The sequence below is a fragment of the Aulostomus chinensis genome, chromosome 3, assembly GCF_037954235.1.
Source record: "Aulostomus chinensis isolate RoL2024-O1b breed Wild chromosome 3, RoL_Achi_v1.0, whole genome shotgun sequence".
In the NCBI taxonomy this organism is placed as follows: domain Eukaryota; kingdom Metazoa; phylum Chordata; class Actinopteri; order Syngnathiformes; family Aulostomidae; genus Aulostomus; species Aulostomus chinensis.
Genome location: NC_141322.1, coordinates 28446234 through 28459851, shown reverse-complemented (window position 1 = coordinate 28459851; position 13618 = coordinate 28446234).

Below are 13618 nucleotides of genomic sequence, written 5' to 3'. Positions count from 1 at the left end.
CTTCATTTGTCTGGCGATATATGACAAATACATCAGTATCAGGGTAGTTTTACATAAAAATCCCCATATCTTCTCTTCCCGGTCCAGTCTGAAGGGGCACATTTAGCAGAAGGCTAACCAAAACTAGCTGGCTCTGCTGTAGCTACCTGTGGTTGCCCCTGTAAAATGGTCGGTGGATTGTTTGTAAGCACCTAAATCTTGTGAAAGTACTCATTTTACATCACAATTTGACTTATTTGGTTGAATTATATTAAGAAAATCTGAAAGGGCACATGAATTAATTATTTATACATGTTCATTAGCAGAGAGCTAACCGGAAGTAGCCACTTCAGCCGATGCACATGCTTTAGATTGTGTGTGTGTGTGTGTGTGTGTGTGTGTGCGCGTGTGCGTTTGAGGGTCGTTGGGAATGTGAAACAACAACAAACTCTGAGCGAGCAGCGAAAATGGCTGAGGTTGTTGGGGGTGTTTGCGTGAACAGCTGTAAATGTAAACTACGTGTGAGAGATCATAAACAAGTTTTCTGATTAGACTTCGTCTCCAAACCCCTCCCCCGCCGTCATGGCCTCCTGGGCTTAGCATCCCGACAAATACAAACTAGCTAGAGTTGGGTATTGGTTTTTCCTACGACTGCGGAATGACGGTGATGGTTGAGCCGGAGCCCGATGGTGGAATCATGGCATTGACTCAGCTTCTGTAAATTCCAATTAATAATTCACGACAAGTTCCTCCCTGGGTTTAGAATTGTATAGGAAACTCATAAATAAGAGAAAAACAAATAGCACTCAGACGTCTGCTCCTCCGGCCGTCAAACTGAGTTCAAATCAGACGCTGAACTGATAGAATGATGTTTGTTTTGGGTTTTTTTGTCCTAGGATGCCAGAGACGAAAGGTCCTTTACCCAAAGAAAGTGGTGCAGTGTCTCTCTCCATTTTATCAGAACTGAGCATGTCACTGAACCCCTCACATGTACACACACCCCTCCCTGCTCCTCTCAGCACTTTGCCCACTTTTTTTTTTTTGTTAGCATTTTTTTTAGAATTTTTTTTGGGCTCCGATAGGGTGGTGGTGGTGTGTGTGTGTGTGTGTGGGGGGGGGGGGTGTTAGTTAGCCTTTAACGAGCAGCAGACCTCAAGTCTCATGACCACTAACGCGCTGCACATGTTTCCCTGCTGCCGCTCTTATCAGCTGTTGGTAATGAGCCTCATGTGGATTCGGTGGATGAATTTGAGTGCATCAAACTTCTCAAATCAAAAAACCTGAACCTCCACTTAACCAAGACCACCAGGACTCAGGATCCACTTAGAGGAACACGGTCGATGGTGATGATGATGAAGATGATGTTCCGTGTAAAAATGAAACCTTCTAGTCCTTTACTCAGTCTCTTGTCTACAGTTTGACTACAGTGTGTGTGTGTATGTGTGTGTGTGTGTGTGTGTGTTTTAACTGGAGCCATGTGGAAGCTGGTTAGCTGGTTAATGAGCAGAGCCCAGCTGGTGGTTAGAGACGCAGACTGGACGAATGTCAGGAACAAGATTACATGACAAATTTAGGAATATTACAGAATATGTTAGTCCAACTGTGGAGCGATCCGGCTAATAAGAGCAATTACTCTGAGTAAACTACAAAAAAAGGGTACTTTGGTCATTTAGCGGTGAGTCAAAAGACTGATAAAGTGCTGTTTAATGGTCCAGCGTGCCTCACTGCCCTGTTCTTTGCTGAGCACCAGAGTAACCCAGGGTTGGTGCAGTAAGAATCTGACCGTGTGTGTCGGGGACAAAGAGAGGGAGGACCCAGGAGGTGCATCATAAAATCAAACCAAGTACTTTGTTCCTGTACATTTTACTTTTACTGCTTACATTTGAACACAAACATCTCCACTTTGCTGTCTTTACATCTTCTGTGCAGGCTCATTGCTTTATTTATGTTTGTTCGGCTTTGGGGTCGTGCATGCGTCCGTCTCTGGAACACCTTGAGGAAATCTCCTGAAGTTCAGCACAAACATCCAGTGGGTCAAAGGTCAAAGTCACTGTCACCTTACATGAATACAGTATCCCAGGAACACCTACAAATGCCCAGTGTAGCTCAAGGATGAACTGGTCAAAGGTCAAGGTGTACATGAGTACTTTTGCTTTTGCCAAAACTGCTGGTTCACCATTGTAGTCAGTCCACCTTAAGTAACCCCAGGCTGAGGTTGATGACAGAGTTTTGCTTTTTTGCGTTGCGCGGCCGGCGTGTGTTGTGATGCTGTCGTTGGTTGGTTGTGTCCGACGCAGAGGGCCTGCAACCTGCAAACTGCATTTGGCTATGAAACATATCTAATATCGTTCCTGTTGCTTTTGTGCTTCACAATTATCCCCACCGGGAGTTGGGCAGCCATGATGGCGGCAGGTTAACCTGCAGTTGACCCACGAGTGTGCAGCTGTGTGACGTTGGCAGACGGCAGCTCACAAAATAAAAAAAAGTTTACTTTTCTGCTTCTACTTTAGTTAAATCCGTGTCATTCGTGCTGCGTTCTCTGTGAGAACTGGACGCTGCTGCCTCTGTTTTTAATTCTCAGCTGGGTGCTCGGCATTACCGCGTTCCTTCACCTTCATCAAAATGTGAAAAATGTGACCGGTTCCATTAAGATGTCTTTAAGATGTTTGGGATTCCTGAAGGAATGTGACGTACAAGCAGACACTCACACGGTAGAGTCGTCTGAAGGCACGTCAGAGAAGACATGGAAGACTGTGGACTTGTTAATATCAGGAGTACTAAACAGTCCAGATGATCCGGCGGAGTTTACGCAGTCAATACAGTATTTAATGTTAATCAACCAAACATCATTAGTTGGTACAACATTTGGTGATTGTCTCCTGAACCTAGTCGTTTAAATTGGCCTTAAAGATGAGAAATCAAGTTGGTTAGGTTGACTTGTCGTCACTTTTCATTTTGGCACAGCACCTGTGACGGCTACTGCAGTATCAGGCTGTGGCACAAGACCAAGGTGGTCCTGAATGCTGCATAATAATATTATAATTTAAAACAAACGTTTCCTGAGAATTCCTTTGCAGCCACGTGTAGCCACAGGGGCTTCCGGTTTGTCCGTCACTCAGTGACGATACCAGTAAGAACGAAACGCTCCCACTCCCAGTAACAGTATCTCAGGAGTGCCCAGAGCGAATTTCTCCAAATTGAGTTGCGCGCACAAGAACCCTCAAATACAAGCAGGCTGTGACGATTTTCCTGTCACTGACCAACGGTTTGAACTGTCAGGTGTCTGAGTCAAATCAGCAGTGACCTCCTCCACATTGAGCACGAAGGGTTAGAAAAACCACGCGTGTAAAGACACGTAAAGTTATGCAACACAGAGCGTCCTCATTCCTGCTGAGGAGGTTCCTTGGGCCTTTTATTTACCATTTTCAGAAACAAAGAAAGAGCAGTTTTGGTGGCTCTCAAATAGTAAAACACTCGGACATCGCACTGATGACGTGAAAAATGCAAATTGTTTTTATCGTGATGCGCATCATGAACAAGAAAGCCCTCAGAGCACGAACACGGTCCGATTCAGCTGCAGGAGAATCTGAAATATTCTCTGACGTGTTCAGGATTTTACACACTCACTTTGTTTTCAGTTTTGTCTCTGCAGAGTTTGACTGTTTGCCCTACTTACACACAATCTTCCGACCAGAGAAGCAATAATTTAAAAAAAAGATTAAAGATGTGTTCTATACTATACTGACATCCGCCTTCCTCCACACAGGCAACTGAAAAAATGTCACTGTTAGTCATCACCAGATGGATTTCTTTCCTACTTGTGATGATAAATGAGAGCCTTAGGGATATGCAGAGATTTGAATACATGAAAATATTTTATTTTGAAGACGTCGTTTAGTGATATCAAGTCAACCCGTTCAATAAAATGAACATAAATATTGTTTCACAATCTCACAACGTATTAATGTATTCTATCATACAACCAGGTCCTGTACTCGTCTCTCCCTCCCTTAAAAAAAAACAAACAAAACAAATCACCTCACATTTCCTAATGAGACGCCTGCCGCTTTGAACCAAGAATGAACGACTTGTGACTGTCACAAGCTCGGATGTGAGTTGGCCTCTGACTACTCCACAGCCATCAAACCCCTGACAGGCTGAGGACCGAGCGGGGCCCGGACATCCTGGGGCCTGCAGACTGAAACCCTCTGGAAAGTGACCACAGGTAGTACAGGCAAGACAGAACCGCATATTTCATCTGAGTACACATGTTTTCAGTGATGAAGCTTTTTTTTTTTTTAATTTTGTGGAAATAAATGCAATTTTCTGACTGCTGGGGAACAAATACAGAAGCAATGAGATGTAAATGGTGAATGGAGGCTGTAATAGACTTTGGGAAGCGCTTGCTCGCCCCCTGGTGACTTATCCCTGTTAGTGGATGGGATTCTTAACGAGGCCAATAGATTTACAAGATATGTCTAATTAACCTTATTAATTGTCGACAAAGAACACTTGGTGAGATTTAGCCAGCTGGCTAACACTGGTCTGAAACATTTGCAGATATGTTAACGTATGTTGTCCTTATAAAGAAATGAAATGGAATAAAAACCTATTATTCCTGATTGACAGGCTGCCCTGGTAGTGACTCGTCAGTCACAAGGTAGCCACGCCCTCAAGCATATCCCTCTCTATCTATCTATCTATCTATCTATCTATCTATCTATCTATCTATCTATCTATCTATCTATCATCTATCTATCTATCTATCTATCTATCTATCTATCTATCTATCTATCTATCTATCTATCTATCAATATTTCAGTGCAGCATGATGTTCATTTTGGAAATGATCGTCCCATTTAGAGATGCTGGTGGGCTTTGTCTCCCTCTAGTGGCTAAGGGCTGCTTCTCTACAAATGATCTTTGGACAGCAAAGACAAACGCGGGAAAAAATTCCCACAGCTTCCTCTCCACTTCACATGAATGTGAAGAGGAAAACAAACCGTCCTGACAGCTCAGTGGAGCACTTCTGACTCTGTTAACTGTTTGTTCTTCACTTCTGGAAGATCTGAATCAGGAAGCCTCCACTGACTCACCGCCAGAGAGAGAAAAAGAGAGAGTGTGTGTGTGTGTGTGTGTGTGTGTGTGTGTGTGTGTGTGTGTGAGTGAGTGTAATGGGTTATTGGCGATTGTGTGTGTGTTGCATCATTCTGACATTCTGTGCTGGTCCCACAAGTGCGCGCGCGCACACACACACACACACACACACACACACAAACACACACAGAGTTTATTAAGAGTTAATCATCAATAATTCAGCACAAACACGAAGCCTTCAACTAACACAGCTCCTGAGTGTTTGCGTTAATAATCGACTCTTTCATGCAAGTTAGTTTTCAACTTTTCAAACTGCAGCAAAAACAGGTTCAGGCGGCTGTCAGCTCCTGGTCACGATCTCCAAGCACAACTGCATTTACACACCTGTGGAACCTGCCTCGCCCTGACGGAGGCCAGGACTTCCATCCCCTTGTGGCTCCACACAAGGCTGGACCTATTGTTCCAAAACAAGGCTACTCCCAGGGGCAGAGGTGCAAAGTATTTTTACTCAAGAACTGAACTTAAATACTTGGCCTGAAAACTTCCTATCACTGAATACACAAATGTCATGTTGTATGTGTACTTTTACTTTTGATACTGAAGTAAACTCAATATCATATGCATCTCTGCTTTCACTTAAACAGACTTTTGAGTGGACCAGGGACTTTAAATGAGTGTCCTCTCAAAACCCTCCGTCAAATATAAGCCAGAACTCTGTTTGCTAGCGCTGTGTGAGGAGCCGCTCCGACCCCGACCCACCTCACCCCACACACCTCCAGGCACCAAGCACCAGTCAGTCAGACTAGGGGGCTGTTGGCGTCGCCTCTGGGGATGTGTAACCACGAACCCGATGACCACTTCCTCCTGGGTTGGAAGAATATGCCCATCAGAATCATCACAAAGTTGATCAAATGAATGGTTGAAACCATCTGTACAGAGGTCACGACCTCTGGGTTCTCGGGTGATGCTGGAGCCTCGTACACATTCTGAACTTCCCCCTTTTATTATTGACGCCTGGCGGTCTTTAATCACAAACGAAATACTGTCAGTCTTTCGCCTCCAAATGAAACGAACAGACAAACAAACAAACACAATTCAGAAAAACAATCGTGGAAATCAATTAAAAATGCATTTGATTTCCTTTAATGTGATAAATGTTACATGTCATAATGTAGCTTTAGTGTGTGTGTGTGTGTGTGTGTGTGTGTGTGTGTGTGTGTGTGTGTGAGTGCGATGGCTGCTGTTGCTGCTGTAAATGCAACTATTATGAATGTGACATCATGGCAGTATGAGGTCAACACACACACTCACAAACACACACGCACACCGTCATCACAAGTCAACACTGTAACTCTTCTGCAATCAGAGGCTGACTTCATCCTTCAACCAGCCTCTGTGTGTGTGTGTGTGTGTGTGTGTGTGTGTGTGTGTGTGTGTGTGTGTGTGTTGGTCAGCATTGCGTGTTGATTGCACCTCGTTACGGCAGAAAGCAGCCGGATGGTGATGGAAGGAGTGTGTGTGTGTGTGAGTGTGTGTTTGTTTGTTTTGTTTGTTTCAGTCAGAGATGGGCAAGTGTGTGTGTGTGTGTGTGTGTATGTGTGTGTGTTTGTGTGTGTGTGTGGGAAGGGTATTGCCTGAAGTTGCATTTGATGGTTGCACAGGAGAGCAATGAAACCACTGACAAACACGCATACATGCACTCACTCACTCACTCACACACACACACACACACACACACACACACACACACACACACACAAACACAATAAGAGTTAAAAAGTGACATTATTTTATGGCTTTATAAACCATGTTTATATTCTTTTCTGTTGTCTTGATGGAGAAACCTGAAAACTCCTACATTTAAGTTTATTTTTATTTCAGCATTTTTAAAATTTATTTCATTGCACACATTGACGATGACGATACACCAGTAACACCAGCGCGGTACACCGGCGACACCAGTAACACCAGCGACACACCTGAATAACTGTAGAAACATTTCAAACTCCCTTTTTTTTTGCCTGTCATAAACACTTTTGTGAAAGTGCGGTATTTTTACTGACATATAATATGATGCAGAACAAAACATCACAAACATTTTTAAAAGTATGTATATACATATATATACCGTACATATACACGTATATATATATATATACATATATATGTATATATATATACATATAAAATCTTAACATAGAGTGAACAATGAAGTTATTTCAAACAATAAACGGAGCACCCATTGCATGATCATGATCCCCCATGTCTAAAACTTCATGCTCATTTTCTTACATTTGACCTGAGGGCAGGCATGATGCAGACATACTATGAAGAAATGAGGGATGTTCCAAAAAAAAAAAAAAAAAAAAAATCCCCTGTAACTTCAGAGTTCTTGAGCAGAAGTTCATTATCCTATCTGGATTTTTACAGTAGGCCTTTGATAATTATTTAATGTGCATGAGTACAAGCTCAGTCTGAGTGGAAGAGGAAATTGAAGTGTCTGGCTCGGCGGGGGGGGGGGGGGGGGACCTGCCAGCCAGCGGGGTTGTCGTCGCAGACGTCTCCGCGTATCTGTTAACGAGGTGGGCTCATTCAGACCCCCGTCAGCTGAGCTCCGGTGACACGAGCACGTCGGCTGATCTGAACGTTCATCAGGATCAGGAGAACAAACATCCCGGCTCGCTCTGATATGATTAGTGAGTCTTTTTGGTCAACGAGGGGAAAGATTTGACTCTTAATTAGCGGCTGATGCAACTCACCTGGGGAGCCTTGACGCTCACAGGGTGATTTGTTTCATTCTTTGTTGTGTATTGAAGATGTCAAACTCTAAATACATAAAGGAGGGAGGGGGCAGGGGAGCCTTGCACTCAAACTGACAGTTTAAGGATAAAGAAAATAGGATCAAAATCAATGCAACAACCAGGAAAATCTTGTTTTTTTCCCCCTCCTTGATTCTCTTTGTCAATACTGGATTCTTCGCTCCATCATCACCTCAATGCAGCTTGACTGCAGACACTCGGAGATCCTGATGCGCTACAAGAGTAGAAGTCTGCTTATCAGCCCCCAGACTACTTTTATTTTAAAACTTTGAGCCTCGACTGATGCTGACATCATCTGAAGCACTTCATCAGACTTCACGCTGCTCGCTTCGCAGGCTTTAAACAACTTCTTTCAAGTACGTGTTAGCATAGCGGGGATAAAGATTTCAAGCGCTTGTCATCTGGTGACACCTCCACTCATCCGACTCTCTCCGAGGATACGATGCCGCTGATGGGTTGAGCTGAACAATGAAAGCAGCAGGCAGAGGTGCCGTCGACTACAGAGTCTTGAGGTTTCGAGACAACAAAATGAACATGATTACATTTTGCTGCCGCTTTTTTGCTGGAAACAAACAAAAAGTTTGGTGGCTCTGCTAAACGGCGGCGTTTTAAGCAACAGCAAACCAAAGGCAGCGTTCAGGTCCAAAATATGAAGATGTGTTCTTTGCCTCCGCAGCAACGCAACGGTGGGAAGGAGGAAAACGAAAATGAACAAAATGTACAACTGGAGCTTGTTCTTTCTGAATGACCTGAAGGAATGCGCCGCATTTTGTGGGGGATTCATTCATTTTCCATCGTCCCCATCGTCCCCAGACCCTTCTCTTCTGCGTGTGTGCATGAGCGGGCTGAGTTAGCTTAACGCAAAGAATGAAAGCGGATGGGCAGGTTAGCATGCCTCGGCGTACGTTCACCTCTGGACAAACCAAAATTCTGGACCTCTGATGTCTAATCCTCGCACCCACGTGTATCCACTGTGCTCATTAGTGACTCAGCCATACAGCTTCCACACTGGATGCAGCTGTTAGAGACGTACACACATCTGTGACCTTCTTCCAGTAAAAATGTTATCATAATCATTATTTTGATTGAGGGCGTCAAGCAAAATCCGATTCTTTTCATAACAGACCCAGGAAGTAGGTCAAAGGTCAGACCCCCTTTTTCACATAATCTTACACACGCACTTACACACACACACACACACACTGTCATGTCACAGTGGATGGAGTCGTCATGCCAACAGCAGACATTACTGCTGGTTTCATCACAGAGACAATCCCAGGCCTCACTGTGTGTGTGTTTATAGAAATCTACCCCCCCCAATCCACCCCAGACACACACACACACACACACACACACACACACACACACACACACACACACACACACACACACACAGTATTAGAGTATCTTCTTATCTCAGTTTTGCATCATCCCTGGTGACCTCTGAGTGTTTGTTTGTGTGTGTGTTTGTGTGTGTGTGCGTGCGTGCATGCGTGTGTGTGTGTGTGTGTGTGTGTGTGTGCGCGTGTGTGTATTACACAGGAGGCCAAACCGAGGAGGCAGGCAAACTGGATTGGTTTTCATGAGACGTGAGAGCTACTAATAAAATGTACAAGAGCCTAAAAAGACAATAACACCATGAATCATTCAAAGAGGGAATTAGTTCTTAAGATCAAAGTCAAGGAGTAAATCCCTGAATGGATGCTCTTATCTGACAGGTGACTGTTTTTTCCTCTTCAAAACAAACATGAGTTATTATTGACAATAGCGTGATGGATTTTGGCAAAATTGAATTGGATTATTAACCACGACGACTGGAGTCTTTTCTTGTAGCGTTTTTTGGTGTTTTTTTTGTTTTGTTTTTTGCTCATGTAACTCCCGCGTGATTTCCCATGAAATCTGATAGAGAAATATTTTATCACTCTAACCACCATGACTGTCTTTGTGTTGGGGCACCTGATAAAGTCAGAATCCAGAAGTCAAAACACAGAATACAGCATCGCACACATGAACACAATCGGTCGCTAAATTAAAAGCCCGGTCCAGAGGCATAAACCTGTTCTGCATTAAATGTTGACGATGTAGGAGGACACTGATGACGAGGATCAACTATATATGCATATGTATATATATTTGCTCTGAGCTCCCTAGTAACCTGTGTCATGACTTGGCCACTGAAACTCGGGTTGTGGTCATTTTGGCGGGTGACATTCCGAGCCAGTCTTGGATTAAGGAGGCAGCTTTTGGAAGCTTGAGACTACTTTGGCAGCGAGGGTGGTGCCAGATGTCTCCTTGACTCCTCGCATCGTAAGGAGAACACGGAGGACAGACACGCCGTAGCGTGATGCGATCTGTTGCCAGAACATGAGGTTCTTTCAAAGTAGAGGAGTAGATCCTTGAGGGAACATCAGGTTTTTGTAAATTCCTTTATATTCCATCTTCCCCAGAGCCAGACAAGCCAGACATGGAGACAGATACTCTTCTCTCCTCCGTGTGTGCTTTCAGGAGCTGAGGCACACGGAGACCAGCTGACTGCCTGTTAGCTTAGCATCATGAAGGGGGAGTGGGTGGGAATTGTTTGCATGCCTTGGTCAAAGGCAGGGTTTATTGCTTTGTGCTCCCGATGAGTGGCAGCAGTCGCTCTTCCAGACGTTAACAAAAGTTTGTTTTGTGGGCCAGAGACGATTTATTGAAATCACTGCAGATCTGTGGCTTTGGCCAGATTCATTTGGTGACATTCAGTAACATGAATGATTAATTGGACAAAAGTATATTCAATGACTTTTGATGATGCTAAACTAGCTCGCGGTCAGCGGGCCTCTGTTGGGCTCAGCTCCCTGATGCAGACACAGAGGACAGAAGCAGCTCTCTCTTCTGTGTGGCTCTGACCAGGCTGAACAATCACTGTAGTTTTGGGTTTTATTTTTTGGAAAAGTTTGCGCGTTTCTTTCCAATGTCTTAAAAAATCAGCCTGCTTCTGCGTCAAAAAGCCGCCGTGCTCGTTTGAATCGTAGCCCGTTCAGTAACCAGCGCAGTGATCCGACCACAACAAAACGAAAGCATGAATCCTGGAATAATTCAAGCTCAAAAAAGGGAGACAGGAACAAGGCTGGATTGTCATGAATGAGCTGTTGTTTTTTTTTAAATGCATGAAAGATGCACTTAAATTAGTTTTTTTTAAACACGTCTCCTGGATGGAATAGGCGATATGGACTTCTACGTCTCTTTAGCCCGGCTGTCATGTCTTCATCCGGCGACGTAACCAGCTCTGCTGTTAGCTGTTTAATCTGCGTTTAGCAGAGACCACCGCGTGCTTTAGCTCCAGGGTATTTTATCATCCTCACACTCTGGGCTGCAGCTGTCACATGACGCTCCCGTTGTTTTCTAAATTTTAAACTCGGTTTTAACTCCCAGGGGCTTGTTAGCTCAGGATGCCCTGAAGCAAAACACTGAGAGAGAGAGAGAGAGAGAGAGAGAGAGAGAGAGAGAGAGAGAGAGAGAGACCACCCAAACACGAGAGCAGACGGAAATGACACAGACGAGCCAGAAGAGGATTTAAATGTTCGCACGTGCATCACGTGGGGATCAAACTCTCTGTGTCAGTGCGGCGCAGGTGTGATACAGGAAATCCTGAGAACCAGGCCGGTGTGTGCGAGAGGAAAGAGAACGAATGTGTGTGTCGTTCTGAGCCTGTGTGTGTTCTTGTGGCAGGCCGTAGTTGAGTCAGACACTTGGCCTCTGATTTCATCACATCGGTTATGAAAGAGACAGTAAAGTTTAACACACACACACACACACACACACACACACACACGCACGCACGCTGAAACACAACCACAAAAAGAAACACACATACACAAACTAACACACACACACACACAGACACTCAGAGCATTCCTTCGCCTCTGTTTCTTCAATATTTCATCATGTGGCGTAAAAACACGCTAACCATGTGGAGATAACCTGCCGTGTGTGTATGTGTGTGAATATGTGTGTGTCTGTGTGTATTCAGGAGGACAGTAATGTTCTTTGGCTGTCTGTTGGAATCTTTCCAAACCAGGCCAAGCTGACTACACACATCCACACAAACACACACATACACACACACACACACACGTATATATGTAGAGGTCAGAGGTCATCACACACACCGACAGGAAACCTGCATAATGAAGCTGTGACCTGGTTTCTGTAGAGCAGCAGGTGTTTGTGCTTCCTGCGGGGATTAAACATCAGGTCCGGTCTTAACGCCACACTGACGGCGCCGTATGTTCCAGTAGAAAGTTGTTGGACTCTAATCCTCCACGCGACCTCCTTCCTAACGCGAGCACGTTCAGAGACGGAGAACAAGATCTTTATTCTGCGTGAGGCATCAGGTTTCTGATTACTCGCACAACTGGCAAACTAACACACACACACACACACACACACACGCACGCACAAACACATACACCAGCCAGCTGCTGGCTTATCAATATGGCGCGGGCTTTGCGCGGTTTATAGGTGATTGGCCGATGAAACGGAAGGGAAAAGCGCACCCTGAGTTGTGTGGCGTGTGCGAGGCTGTCTAAGACCTCAGAGCAGCTGTCGTTAAGAGCGATTATCAAGGATGGCCTGTAGACAGGGTCAGACCACCAATCTGGTGATTCTGGTGAATGCCAGATAGACTGGGACACCACCAGCACTACCAGCACTACCAGCAATACCAGCACCACCAGCACCACCAGCACCTGCAGACGTGTGAGGGGAAAAAAAGTGAGTCATCAAAAAAAAAAAAAAGGTTTCATACCACGACCAAACCGCTGTGAGCAGCTGTAAGCTTGCTACAGCAAACCCAGGAACCTGTCGCAAGTGTTCACACTGGTCAATAGCGTGCACAAGTCTGGGCACCAGAGACTCATACTGGCTGAACTGGCTTCCTCTGGTTAGCTCCTGACATGTGGCCCCTTCAGACTTTCCAGCTGGGCTGACCAGTTATGGTTGAACAGGCCGTTACCCCGGGGTCGTGTGACGCTCCAAACAAGTTATCTCCCATCTTCCACGGAACTTTCCCAGAGGGAGCGTCATCGCCGCGTGTGACGGATCCGAGTCCAGGGCCCGGCGTGGTTTTCCAGGCAGAGGAAAGAATCATCTGATGGTGATGGAGGACGGAGACGAATGAAGAACGGAGACGAATGAAGAACCCGCACAAGGACACAGGAGAGAATCATGGCTGATCAGTGAATATGTTTACATATGCAGTTTATGTACATGTACATAGAAGTACATATTTACTTTCCAGTTCATAAATACACCTGGATAACACAAAGCCAGAGGCGTATAAAACAAAAGCAATGCAATAAATCCTCCTTTCATGATTCTTGGGTCAAGTTTTTTTTATTGAATCTGTGTGAGAGCTGCGTTGTTTTGAATTGAATGGTTATTGTCAGGATGGGTAAATATCTGAACGCCACACCATCAACAACAACAACAAAAAAACATTTTAAAGAAATGAAATCACAGCAGTTCTCCCTGTTCCTGCGTGGGTTCTCTCTGGTACTCCAGCTTCCTCCCACAGTCCAAAGACATCAAGAGGGGACCAGGTTAATCCAGACTCTAAATTGACCGTCGGCGTGGCTGGGAGAGCCAATGGTTGTCTGTCTCTATGTGTTGGCCCTGATGGACTGGTGACCTGTCCAGGGTGAACCCCGCCTCTCACCTGAAGGCTGCTGGGATAGGCTCCA